The following is a 14,497-nucleotide window of genomic DNA, read 5'->3' as shown; positions in this document are numbered from 1 at the left end:
TTTTGGAGTTGTATCGGCTTAGTTTGACATTATGAGTGTATAAATTGAGGTCATGCTTATCTGCATCATATTGAGACCTAGAGGGACCCACTCGGTCCTTTGTAGGAGACTCACCCCTAAAGCATCCGTATGTGCTAATTGTTGCATCTTTGAGGGTTATAGGATCATTCAATGAACTTATTTGGGGAAAGCATCTACTAGAATTAAATAAAAGTGCATAGCCAAGGAAAAGTTTGAAAAAAAAAAAGAAAAGAAAAAGTGAGTCAAGAAAAAAAAAAAGTTTCATAGTTTTTTTAGTGTTCTTTATGACTTTTGTTTTTACAATTCAAAAATTCAAAAAGATTATTTTACCTTTTTACTCATTTACTCAAAAAATAAAACATCAAAAAGATTTTGCATTTGTTTCCTTTAGCAAGCACTCATAATTTGAAAATTTCAAAAAAAAAAAAATTCAATAGGAGTTATTAATCGAAGAAAAATTCAAAAAAAATAATAGAAATTTTGTACATTTATTATTATGAAAATACCAAATAAAAAAATCTTTCATAGTTGTTGGTGTCAGTTTTATGTGAAGTGTCTAATTAAAAGCCCAAAAAAATTTATTGACGTTGTTCATTGTCTGTCTTTGGTCGTGTCTCTTAAGTTAGGGTCAATCTGTTAGTTAATCCCTAATTGTCCAATCTGGATGAACTACGCACACCTGATTCTTTCCTCTTGGAGGTGAGATACGTAGGCAACCCTTCTAGGGTTCGGTGATCTTATTTAAAAATTCAAAAAAAAAATTCTTCTCTTAAATTAGAGTAGGTGTTTCATACGCATCTTTAAAATAAAACTATAAAAATATTTTCCTTTCATAGTTTCAAGTTTCATTTTCATATGAAATTCAAAATCAAAAATTCAAAAATATTTTTCTTTGGTAATCATATGTTTCATTTTGTATAGGGATGTTAAAGATGAAAAATTAAAAGAAAAAATTCATCAATTCTTTTGATAATTTTTTATTTTCTTTTTTTCTTAAAGAAAAGGAAAAAGAAAGAAAGTTTGATCAGCCATGTTGTGCCAAAACTTCATGAACTACACACACCAGATTCTCCTCTCTCGGGAGTGATATACGTAGGCACCCTTCTAGGGTTCAGGGATCTTTTTAGAAAAAAATAAATAAGAAAAGATCTTGAGAAAGAGTTGAACTCTAACACATTTGGTATCTCTTGATCAATTAATTTAAGGTGGTTGGTTTGTGGTATTCTGGCTGGTCCTCCACGTCACACCAAATCAAAGGAAGGTTTAGTTGAGTCCGACAAGGATATAGAGAGTGACATCATGGATTAAACAAAAAGTCAGAAAAATGAGAGTTTAAAGCAAGAGATTGTGAGGCTAAGGCATCAAATGATGGAAATGTATCGAGTTTGGGCCAGTGGGCTGCCTCCTCCTCCATTCCCCACTATTGACCCTACAAATATCTTGAGTTTTTCACCAAAATTGCGAGGTCAATTTTCTAATATTGTTGATGCGCCATAGCCTGCCTCAGAATTCATTCCAAGCCAAAAGCATCCCAATGTTTCCATCACTCATTCTCTAGCTCTTAAGTATAAATCTACCACATTGACAACACTACATATTGTCTGTGCTTTTGTTGCTCAACCTTCTACTAAGGCTTCCACTTTGACTATCAATCCAATGATTGTGCTGCCCCAATTTGCTAGTGGACCCATGTTCAATACTCTTGATGATCATTGCTATACTCCTGAGCCCACATCAATGTTAATTAGACTATTAAAATTTCTTACCAAGAAGCCTGGCATGCCAGAAGAGCAAGAGAAAATGGTTGGAAAAATGAAGAGTGCAGAAAATACTATGGAAAGTTCCCTGGTACTTGCGGGTTATGAAGATGTTTCATATAAAGACGGAGGCATGTCTTCAAGTGTCAACCTTCCTCTAAGCTTAGAGATATTGAAATTTGAGGAACATGATGGACATGAGGATCCCATGAAACATTTGGTACGATATTGTAATTAGTTAAGGGAAATCAAAGGGAAGAAGAAGGAGAAAGTACCTATTATCATTCCAGGGGCAAAGCAGAGCTCGAGAGAGTTAACTCAGCAATATTGTCAGTCTCAATCTCAAGCTTACACATCAAATCCACATGGTCATCTGCAACAAGGTTCCTCTCAGCAAAATCTAAGATATCCATTCTACTTCCTAAGTATCCTTGGAACAAAGCACAACTGCATGCTCATCTGTCTTCTTATCCACATTGGCATGCACTGGTCCTCAACATCGTCCTTGGACCCCACATATTTACCAAGGGACTTCTAAGTCCAAGTTTTAATTGAGGCCTGAGTTTTAAAAAAAAAAAAGTCAAAGGATAATTTTACACAAAATGTGTCTGATAGCGGTGAAAGCTCTAGTCACGATGATGTGCGAATTCATGGCTAAGATGTCAAGCTCACTAATTGAAAAGTCACTCCTCTCCTTACTTGGAAGGATTATTGGTAGTTTGTTTTGTTTTCCTTTGTATTTTTTGAATTATTTCAGGGTTGTAGTTCAAAATCTATCCTGTTTTATTTCTTCGTCGTCTTTGTTTAAACCTTTTTATTTTTCCATTCAATGAGATGTGGTGTTCCTTGCTATTTTGTCTTATTTTAAGTTGTTTGTTTGTTTTCTTTACACAATATATTTTATGTTTGTTCTAGTATTATGAAATGCTTGCAGAATTTTTAGCCAGATCTTAAAATCCAGTTTAAGCATGAACTTTGAATCAACATGTTTCATTTAGAAAAAGAGCATCTGACAAAATAGGTAGAGTGCTGAGACATTTGGTGACCAAGTTGAAGTCTTCTTTGAAAATTAAGGCAATTATTTTGAGAATCATAAGAATAAATTGGTCATCAATTAAAAGACATGTCTTAATTAGGGAAAATAGTAGATGTGTGATCCTATATTAAGAGAAACAGAAAGAAAATCAGCTCCACAAAAGCATGAGTCATTTGATGTGAGGAATGTACAACAAAGATGAAGTTTGTAGAAGAAGTAGCGATGCACAAGCTCAGTTAAAGTTAGTCCTGTGAAAAATATAATAAGTGATCTTCATGTCTCACTTTTATATTGCATGATATGTATTTGCATTTTCAAGAATTGATATGACGAAGGTATTTCATTCGGCTATCCAAACATTGTGTCATCCTTTGTTTGCCACGTTTGAGCTTTAGTTCAATTTTCTTTCATACCCCTCTCTTGAAATTCAGATAGAGTCAGCAAAGTTCAAGAAAAAGTTTTAAGTAAAAGAATAGTGTCGGAAAAGTTTCATAAAAAAGGGAAAAAGAGTGTCACGACCCAAGCCAAGGCCTTAGCCGCGATGAGCATCACGAATCATGAAGGCCCGACCACCCATTTCTATTGGACAATCATGCACACCATTCATATTATAAGTAAAATCGGAAAAAATAAATAAAAGGAATCATGGTCATTTTTTGAGTTCAACTGAATAATACGGAATTTAATTCATAAACAATCAAAACCACATGAGAACTAGTCTGCGAAATCTCTAGCAATACGGAAACCAACATTTGTCTAAATACTGGGACAAGGCCCCTAGTCGGACCATGAAGTAAAAATAAAATAGAATGTCCGATAACCAAGGCCTTTCAAAATAAGGGAGGCTCACCAACTGCAAACTTCGGACAAACAATCTACTACTTAGCGGAACCCCGGGGCTATGCCCCAGATACTGAAATATAGGGGGTCAATACAGATGTACTGGTATGCAGAGCAATCCAAAATAATGTACTTTTATACAACATAAGAGAGAGAAATTCATAAAATAGTTTACATACGAGATAGGAAAATACATGGACATACTTAAAAGACTTTGAAAGATTTCTTTGAAATTACAACTCACTCTTTATCTTACTTCTGAGCTAGGTGGTACACCCTACAAGTCTGATATTCTATGAGCTATAGGAAATCCGTCCTTGACTCGGTGGCCAAGCCCCCAATACAAGTTTTTCACAAAGGTTGGAGTTTCTAATTTTGATACACCATAGGGCACTAGGTCAGCATATAATCCCTCTTGGGGACATAATAACCCGTATTGGCAAAATACGGTTTTGGGCAATGAGTTTTATGAACTCTTGCCTTCTTCAGGTAACCACCTAACATCTCTCAAGCCCATTTTTAACATTTTAAACCATGCATCTTTCTAATCAAATTCTATAAATCTGAATGAAATCTGACTTCTATTCTATTCTGAGTCTGTTATGGCATTATTTATTTAGAAATCGTCATACCAAGACTTGCAAGTCATATTTTTTATACAATCATATCATAATATACTTTAGCTCTTTTAATCCAATTGAGTCAGTTGACCACCAAAAATATTTAGAAATGCAAGAGAGTTCTTATTTCCAAACGTATGTCAAACCATGCAAAGATTCTCCCTTTTCAACATTCAACAAGTGATGGTCAATTTCTCAAGACAATCATCCAGTTCTTTCGATTATCACATATATACCATTTACAAGTGAAAAATATATCTCTCTTCAATTCACAACCAACATAAAGTTCATAAATGATAGTAAAACCCTTGGCTCATGCTTTATGACATGCAATTGAATAACCCTTAACTTGTAAATCAAGAAGTAACACAATGAGAGAGGGAAAATTCATTATTCATGCTCTCAATTCATGTTCCAAAACTGAAAACAAATATATACATATACACGAGAAAAATTTAAGGGAAGGCCTCAAGACCAAAATGTTCGCAATGCATACTTTTAATGTAATTTGAATTCCTTCATAATATATGATTTCTCAACATTCAAAACATTATTAAAACAATCTTATCATGCCCATGAAGTTTTAGGAAAAACCCCATGTACCTTAGATTACTTAGTTCGACGAGTAGGACCTGAATTTTGATTTGTTTCTTAAAAATCTTGAACTTAAAGATGGATTCTTGATATTTGGGAGGAAAGTTTAGGCTTTTATTTTGAGAGGATTTTGAGTAATTTTTGGGTATATTATGCCCTAATAACATCTTAATAGGCTGTTAACACGACTTGGGTTAGGGGAAAAAGTCTAAACTGCCCTTCTGAGTTAAATTTTTCAGCAAAATTCCACTTTTGGAGCTCACCGCGACCGGTGTAATTGCGTTGGCTTACTGGTCCTGACAAAAATGATTATAACTTTTCATTCGGGTATCGGATTAAGGTAAAATTGGTATTGTTGAAAAGCTGACTCAATTCTATACAATTTGGTGGGTCTTGAGTTGAAAAACTCCACATACATCAAAGTTATACACATTCAAAGTTGACCCTTGTAGAATCGAATACCAAACTTTGGATGATTCAAAGGCATTTAGCTCAACTTTGCTCTAAGTGATTTCCATGAACATATTTCAAATATCTTAATACACTAGGATTAAGATCATGACACATGAATTTAAATATGAGTCATGAGATTAAAGTTTACACGCATAGGAATGACGGTCCGATTTCTAGCTCGAAAATGTGGGGTGTTACATTATCTCCCCCTTGGGATCATTCATCCTCGAATGATGGGCAGGGAATTTTTGAAGCGCTAAAAGTTTATAATAAAGAACATAATCATGCATTGAATATTTTTCCTCAACAGAATATGCAAAGTAATCAAATGAGCTTCATGATAACCCCTAGTGAAACGTGTAAGCACAAAGCATGAGGTAATGAGACATTACATAGGGATGATCTTGCACATGAGTTCTATGAATCATAATCATCACAACATAAGACAAGAGTTGATTTGGTTATAGTAGGCCTAATTTACATTGGTACTAATCATGAAATAAGGTTTCATGGAAGATTCGGATAGAATCATTCTCCACCTTTGATGATGCAACGAATAGACTTAAACCTAAAGACCCTACTCAGCTATGCCCCAACATTAAACAACATACTTCCTCTTTTCCATCTTACATTTCTACTATCACACATCTAACCATAAGAGTTTGAGTCCCACTACATGGTACTTCTAGGTTAGAGCCTAACTCGGAGAAAAGAGGTGCTAGTTTAAGCTATGGTACTCCATACAAGAATATTACTTCACCCTATCACTACCATCAAACACCATTGGATTTTAATTTAGGGAATACTAACCACATAGTACACGGGTTGTTTTTTCATTAATCACAACATTTAAGCCTAGCATTATTATACCCACTTTATGGATTTCCCCCATTAAGACCAGCAAATTCAATCACTTTCACAAAGATTTTTGTCATGTATCTCCTTCCTAACTATTTCTCATAATGAAAGTCCACCCCCTTCTTCCCCCCATCACTAATAACCTTAACTAAAGAGATCAAATAAAAATTTTCATATTCAAGAACATTTACTCCCCCTTCCTAAGTCACTACTACTCTTCCAAAATAGCTATCATACTATCGTTCGGAGGGCCATTGAGAGATCCGAGCATATGCCTCAAGGAAAGGAGTAACACGATTCGATTATAACATACACTTATTGCAATACTCAAGGTAGGATATGAGAGGAAAATAAAATACAATAGACACGAAGTACTCCATATATAAAGTGTTTGGATCATAAATAGAGAGTCGTTTGGACGTAAACTTACACAACATGAGTTCCCAGGACTAGGCATAGTGAGAAACATGTGAGCATATATCATGAGCGGTATAGCATAAAGGCAGAACTCAAGGGGTCAATGAATGAGACAAGGATTACCACTTGAAGCTATTGCTTCTCATTTTCAGAGCTACGATAGCCATGAGTTTGCATAAACCTTATTGCTTTAGCTAAACCCGACATAGGATGATTCAGTGACACATAGAAACATATATTCTTAGGTCCAAGCATGATGTGAGACATGGATTTTTTTATGGATCATGAGCAACATAGCATGGGCTTGAATACTTGAAAGATTGGGTTACTGAGACATCATTGCTTCTAGCTTGGCGGTCAAATCATAACATAAGTTGCATAGATAAATCGGACCTTAGACAAAGGCATGACCTTAAAATATAAGACATTGGTAGAATATCCTCATTAAATTGAAATAGGAGGAGCTTGATTGAATAGGAATAGATTTTGTCATGACTCCTTCCTAAAACTGGACATCTCAAGAAAATTTGGGAACTACCTTAATTCGACATCTCCCCCTTAGATCAAAGTCACAATCCTAGACTTTAGGACATATCCTCTCACTAAATATACGAGCACAACACTTAACACAATGGGGTATCGCCATACACGTAACCGTTAAACTCCCCCTAATAAGCTATACTCTAAAGGCATTGCTTTTCAAAAATGCAAATCTTAACTTTTGCTAGCCACTATAGCTATCACCCTATCACTCCCACTCTCATGAGCATACACATCTACACTTCTTATCACATAATAAATAATTCTTCACTACTTACACGCCAATGCTAGACCTCTATTCTCATACTTACAATCTTAACAAAATTTGTAAAACTATACCAAAGGCACATATTGCCTTCCTATATTTTCTTAATTCAACTCTAAAGATCACCATACAGTAACTCCCCAGACTTCTCCATACTATAAAATTCAAGAATGTGAACTAAGTACACATGACACTTATACATATATAAACCTTTCCTAACAACATGCTACCTGGGGTTTCAACTTATCATTATATACTCACGCTCTTATCCACTTAATGATTCAACCACAATTTATCATTTTACTCTTGTTCTCATGTGTATATATATATGCATTACTAATGTCCACACATTAATCCACAAGTTGCCAAATCTAGGATATTGCACACATCAAATCAATCCTACTACTTACTCCCACAAGACATGCATCATAAATCTTAAGTTACTATTCTTATCACCACAATCCCCATCTACTGTTCAAGCATATAGTGTAGCAACACCAATCATATGAAGCATGCCATATACTATACTAATGGGCAATATTTGCCTAAACTGATGATATACTTCGTTCATATACAAATTGAAATGAGAGGAAAAGATTACATTGCCCTTTTGGAAATTTAAATTCACGACTAAAACACCATTGACAAAGTCACTGTAATACGGTGAAGTCCCCACTGCTATTACCACTGCGATGCGCCACTATCGCGGTGAGGTCTTGGAATCAAAATCTAAACATGACCCAATCCTCATCTGAAAAATATAAAACTTTCTCGAGACATGCTCTTTACACCCCTGAACATGAATAAACTCAAAAATCTATGCCTCGGGTTTGGAAAGACCAATAAAAAAATCTACGAAGTTAAGAGGCTTAAAATATGCCTAAGTCTCCCAACACTTAGAAAAAATTTCAAGTCCTATACGTCCCATGCATGCAACTAAGAGTTAAGTCAGAATAGAAATATCAATCTAAGTCTCTTATTTCTCTTAACTACGACCCATAAGTTCATTTAGTACTAGTTTACAACTACTAGAGAAAGACAATCAAGGGAGGTAAAGTCACATACTAAAGATAGTCGATCTTAATCTTATAATATAACCCGTTACGATCTTATCAACATATTCCACTTTCTCACATCATAGTTATTTACCCACGCATACATCACAACTACCTTCAAAATTCCATATACAGCAATGAGTCTATACCTATAACTTATTGGATAATCTAACCATTTCCATTCACAGCCTATAAGGGATTTCTATAACTATTATAACTATCCACTCTAGGCTTCCTCCCTATTTTGAATAGATAATATCATAGACAAACACCTCCTCCACAGACTACCATACAATCTACAAATATTACTACCACATTAGTCTATCACTATCAAATGGAAACCCATCTCTCAATCCACAGTTATACAAATAACTAGCTTTCTTAAGCAAAAGTAACCCTCATTCTGACTTCTAAGCTTGGGACGCCATATCACTAACGTCAGGATCATGTTACTACTAATAGGGTATGACACCTTAGCACATACTACTACTTGGGTGGAAATATTATTTCAACATTTTGACATATATCACTATCCTTAAGCATTACATCTTTAATATGAATCTTGAAGGGGACTGAATATACTTCATACCTTAGGCTCAAACTCACGATTGATGTAGATAGGGGTATAAGCTTAAATCAATGTACTTTAAAGAACTTATGGACTCCTCTCGAGTCTTTGTGCAATTTCATAATATTTTATGACTCAATTAGAAGAGACTACCTCATTTAGACTCTAAGATTTTGTACTTAAATCAACTCAACAATGAGACATGGTTAATAAAGTCAGGGTAAAGAAGAAATTTGGATAATTCCCACATGGACAACACAATTCCACAATATAGAACATAAAGAAAAGTAAAACATTCCAAAATGCCTCATAACTTCCTACTTATAAGTATGGTGCACTACACACCTATAAATAGGACTCTACCCGACGCAATTTTGTAGACACACTGGTACCATGAAACGTGCTATGATACCAAGTTTTTCACGACTCAAGTTGAGGCCCTGGCCACGACAAGCATCCCAAACCATGAAGGCCCAAGCACCCATTTCTATCTGGTAATCATGCTCACCATCCGTACTATAAGTAAAAGCAAAAAAAAATAGATAAACGAAATCATGGTCATTTTTTGAGTTCAACTGAACAATGTGGAATTTAATTCATAAACATTTGAAACCACATAAGAACTAGTATGTAAAATCTTTAGCAATACAGAAACCACCATCTGTCTAATTACTGGAACAAAGCCCCTAGTCGAACCATGAAGCAAAAATAAAATAGCAATTTCCAATAACCAAGGCCTTCCAAAATAAGGGAGGCTCACCAACTGCGAACTTCGAACATATAATGTACTGCTTACCGGGGCCTCGGGACTGTGCCTCAGATCCTAAAATATTGGGGGTCAATATAGATGTACTGGTACATAGAGCAATCCAAAATAATGTACTTTTATACAACATAAGTGAGAGCAATTCATAAAATAGTTTACATACAATATAGGAAAACACATGGGCATACATAAAAGGCTTTGAAACATTTCTTTGAAATCACAACTCACTCTTTATCTTACTTCTGAGCTAGGTGGTTCACCCTATAAGTCTAATATTCCATGGGCTATATAGAATCCGCCGTTGACTCGACGGCCAAGCCCCCAACCCAAGTTTGCCACAAAGGTTGGAGTTTCTGATTCTGATACGCCGCAGGGCACTAGGCTAGAGTATAATCCCTCTTGGGGACATAATTACCCGTATCGATAAAACATAATTTTGGACAATGAGTTTTTTAAAATTGTGCCTTCTTCAGGTAACCACCTACCATCTCTTAAGACCATTTTTAATATTTTAAAACATGAATCTTTCTAAAATCAAATTCTAAAAATCTGAATAAAATCTAACTTCTATTCTATTCCGAGTCTATTATGGCATTATCTATTTTGGTATCATACCAAGACTTACAAGTCATATATACAACCATATCATAATATGATTTAGTTCTTTTAGTCCAATCGAGTCAGTTGACCACCAAAAATATTTAACAATTCAAGAGAGTTCTTCTTTCCAAACGTATGTCAAACCATCCAAAGATTCTCTCTTTTCAACATTCAACAAGTGATGGTCAATTTCTTAAGACAATCATTTAATTATTTTGATTATTACATATATAGCATTTACAAGCAAAAAATATCCCTCTCTTCAATTCAAATCCAACATAAAGTTCATAAATGATAGTAAAACTCTTGGCTCATGCTTTAAGACATGCAATTGAATAACCCTTAACTTGTAAATCATAAAGTAACACAATGAGAGAGGGAAAATTCATTATTCATGTTCCAAAACTGAAAACACATATATACATATACACGAGAAAAAAAATCAAGATTTAAGGGAAGGCCTCACGACCAAAACATTCGCAATGCATACTTTTTAATGTAATTCGAATTCCTTCATAATATATGATTTCTCAACATTCAAAACATTATTAAAACAATTTGATCATGCCCATGAAGTTTCAGGAAACCCCCCACGTACCTTATATGACTTAATTCGAGGAGTAGGACCTAAATCTTGATTTGCTTCTTGGAAATCTTGAACTTAAAGATGGATTCTTGATCTTTTGAAAGAAAGTTTAAGGTTTTGTTTTGAGAGAATTTTGAGTAATTTTTGGGTATATTATGCCGTAATAACATCTTAATAAGTTGTTAACACAACTTAGGGTTAGGGAGAAAAGTCTAAACTGCCCTTCGAAATTATTTTTTTTAGCAAAATTGCTCTTTTGGTGCTCACTGTGACGCGGTGTAATCGTGGTGGCTTACTAGTCCTGATGAAAATGATCATAACTTTTCGCTCAGATATCGGAATAAGGTGAAATTGGTATAGTTAGAAAGATGACTCAATTATCTACAATTTTATGGGTCTTGAGTTTAAAAATTTCACATACATCAAAAGTTATATACGTTAAAAGTTGACCCTTGTAGAATTAAATACCAAACTTTGGATGATTCAAAGGCTTTTAGATCAACTTTGCTTTAAATGGTTTTCATGAACAGATTTTACCTCAACTTTGCTCTAAGTGACACATGAATTTAAATATGATTCATGGGATTAAATTTTACACACGTAGGAATGACGGTCCAATTTCTAGCTCGAAAATATGGGGTGTTATGAAGAGGGAAAAAAGTGTTCAAAAAGAACGAAAGAAAAAAGTGTGAAAAAAAGAGTCAGAACAGTCCCAAAGAGAAAAAGAGTCAATAAAATAAAAAAGAGAGAAAAGAAAAAACAGAATCAAGTAATAGAATAAGTTGTCTAAACTACGTGTGACCTGATTCTCCTTTCTCGGGGGTGAGATACTTAGGTTTCCCTACTCTGGACTCAGTCCAACCAAATAAACAATTTCGAGTTACCAGTCAAAAAAACTGGGGCATAAGTTAATTTTTGTTGTTTGAATCAATTCCAAAAGTTGTAATCTCAACCTACTTCAAGTGTCACTTAGGCCTCATTCCATCCTTTCTTTCTAACTAAATCCAAAATTCAAGTTACAACCAAAGAAAGACCTTCAGATTAATCTTTGAGAATGTTAAGGCTAAGTATGCAATGGAATGTTGATGCATTTTGGATGCTACTTGTCTTCCTTAGCATAATGAATCAGGAGAAAAATAAAATAGAGAGAGTCTTATTAGTGAAAACCCTCACGAGCACCGTAAAGTGATAGTAACTTGAGAGAAATAAAAATAAGAGTCTTATTGGTGAAAACCTTTGCGGGCACCGTAAGGCGATGGTAAGTTGAGAGAAATAAAAATGAGAGAGTCTTATTGGTGAAAACCCTCATGGGCACTATAATGCAATAGTAAGTTGAGAGAAATAAAAATAAGAGAGTCTTATTGATGAAAACCCTCATAAACACCATAAGGCAATGGTAAGCTGAGAGAAAAAAAGAGGCTTGTTAGCTAAAACCCTTTAAGGTATTATTAGCTAAATGAGGTCTATGAGTGCAATTGGTCTATGAAAGCACCTCAATTTTAAGGTCATTAACTCAACAACGGTGGGTGAAAGTTTGGATGAAAAGATCAGGAAACTTAATCCAAAATGCATGACATAATCATTAGAGTTGACTCTCACTTTCAGATAAATTCTTCTTTTCTCTTTTTTAATAGGGACATTTATTGTCTTTTCCTTCTTCTCTATAGTTTTTTTGTTATTTTCGTGAGTCAGTTATCCAAATAAAAATCATTGTTATTTTTCTTGTGTCTTTGAGTCAAGTCCATGTCAAAACAAGTGAGAAAAAATTTCAAAACTGGCTACCAACTTCTTTAATTGCACAAAGCAAGACAAAAAGGCCAGCACATGAAAGAGACATGATTGTGAGCTAAAATAAGGCATGCAGAGAGTTTTGTAAACAGACAAGTCTGGGAACTCATGGAAATACCAAGGTTCAAAGGGTTTATCTGAGAAGCATGGAAAAACAGAGATACTGTGTTTGTTTTTGAGTCACTCTTAACAATTTGAGTTTGGGTCAATGATACAACAAGTCAATGATATATGCTAATGGTTGGAAGAAATGTTAAATGTGATGAGGGCAAGAGTGATTTTCGCGAAAGCCAAAGCCATAAATCAGCCACCATGTTTTAAGCTCACAAGTTTTCTTTGATGAAACAAGAAACATGTTACCTTCAAATCAAGGACTTCAGAGCATAAATATCAAGGGCAGCAGTTCCTCACTTCTACAAATGCAAAAAGCAATGTTGTTGTATAGGTTTGATAATCAAATCATGGTAAAAATTTATCACCTTATATCCCTCAGAGACACTTCCTTGTCAAGGTATTTCAATTTTCAATTGCTAGGTGATACACTTCTTAAATTCCCCTTGACTCCTAGAAGATGTACCTTCTGGTTGAGTCATTCCCCTTGACTCCTAGAATATGTACCTTCTGGTTGAGTCATTCCCCTTGACTCCTAGAAGATGTACCTTCTGGTTAAGTCATTCCCCTTGACTCCTAGAAGATGTACCTTCTGGTCAAGTCATTCCCCTTAACTCCTAAAAGATGTACCTTTTGTTCGAGTCATTCCCCTTGACTCCTAGAAGATGAACCTTTTAGTCGAGTCATTCCCCTTGAATTCTAGAAGATGTATCTTCTGGTCAAGTCATTCTCGTTGACTCCTAAAGTATGTACCTTCTGGTCGAGTAATTCTCGTTGACTCCTAGAAGATATACCTTCTGGTCGAGTTATTCTCGTTGAATCCTAAAAGATGTACCTTCTGGTTGAGTCATTCCCCTTAACTCCTAGAAGATGTACCTTCTAGCTGACTCATTCCCCTTGACTCGTAAAAAATGTACATTCTGGTCGAGTCATTCCCTTTGACTCCTAGAAGATGTACCTTCTGGTCGGGTTATTCCCGCTGACTCCTAGAAGAAGATGTACTTTTTGGTCGAGTCATTTCTCGTGACTCCTAAATGATGTATCTTTGGGTCGAGTCATTCCTGTTGACTCCTAAAAGAAGATGTACCTTTTGGTTGAGTCATTCCCCTTGACTCCTAGAAGATGTACCTTCTAGTCGAGTTATTCCCCTCAACTCCTAGAAAATATACTTTCTAGTTGAGTCATTCCCCTTGACTCCTAGAAGATGTACCTTCTAGTCAAGTCATTTCACTTAATTCCTAGAAAATGTACTTTCTAGTCGAGTCATTCCCCTTGACTCCTAAAAGATGTACTTTCTAGTCGAGTCATCCCCTTGACTCCTAGAAAATGCACTTTCTAGTCGAATCATTCCAATTAACCTATAAAAAATTCATTTTCTTGTTTGGTTTTTCAAGTTGTTATAATTTGACACTCGCAAAAGTTTTCTAATGATAAACTGGGGCAAAAATTTAATTCATGTTATTGAATGCATCATTTAGCACCCTTTTAAAAGATGAGACTTTATTTTTTGAAAAGTGAGATTTCTATCATAACCTTTGTTTGGGATAATTTTCTTTCTAGTTTTGATGTAATTTTAGGAGCTCGCCTGAAGAACAAGGTGAATAAATGGAAAGTCAAGCAAC

The sequence above is a fragment of the Capsicum annuum genome, chromosome 10 (genome assembly GCF_002878395.1).
Source record: "Capsicum annuum cultivar UCD-10X-F1 chromosome 10, UCD10Xv1.1, whole genome shotgun sequence".
Taxonomy (NCBI): domain Eukaryota; kingdom Viridiplantae; phylum Streptophyta; class Magnoliopsida; order Solanales; family Solanaceae; genus Capsicum; species Capsicum annuum.
Note: the sequence above shows the minus strand (reverse complement) of the source record.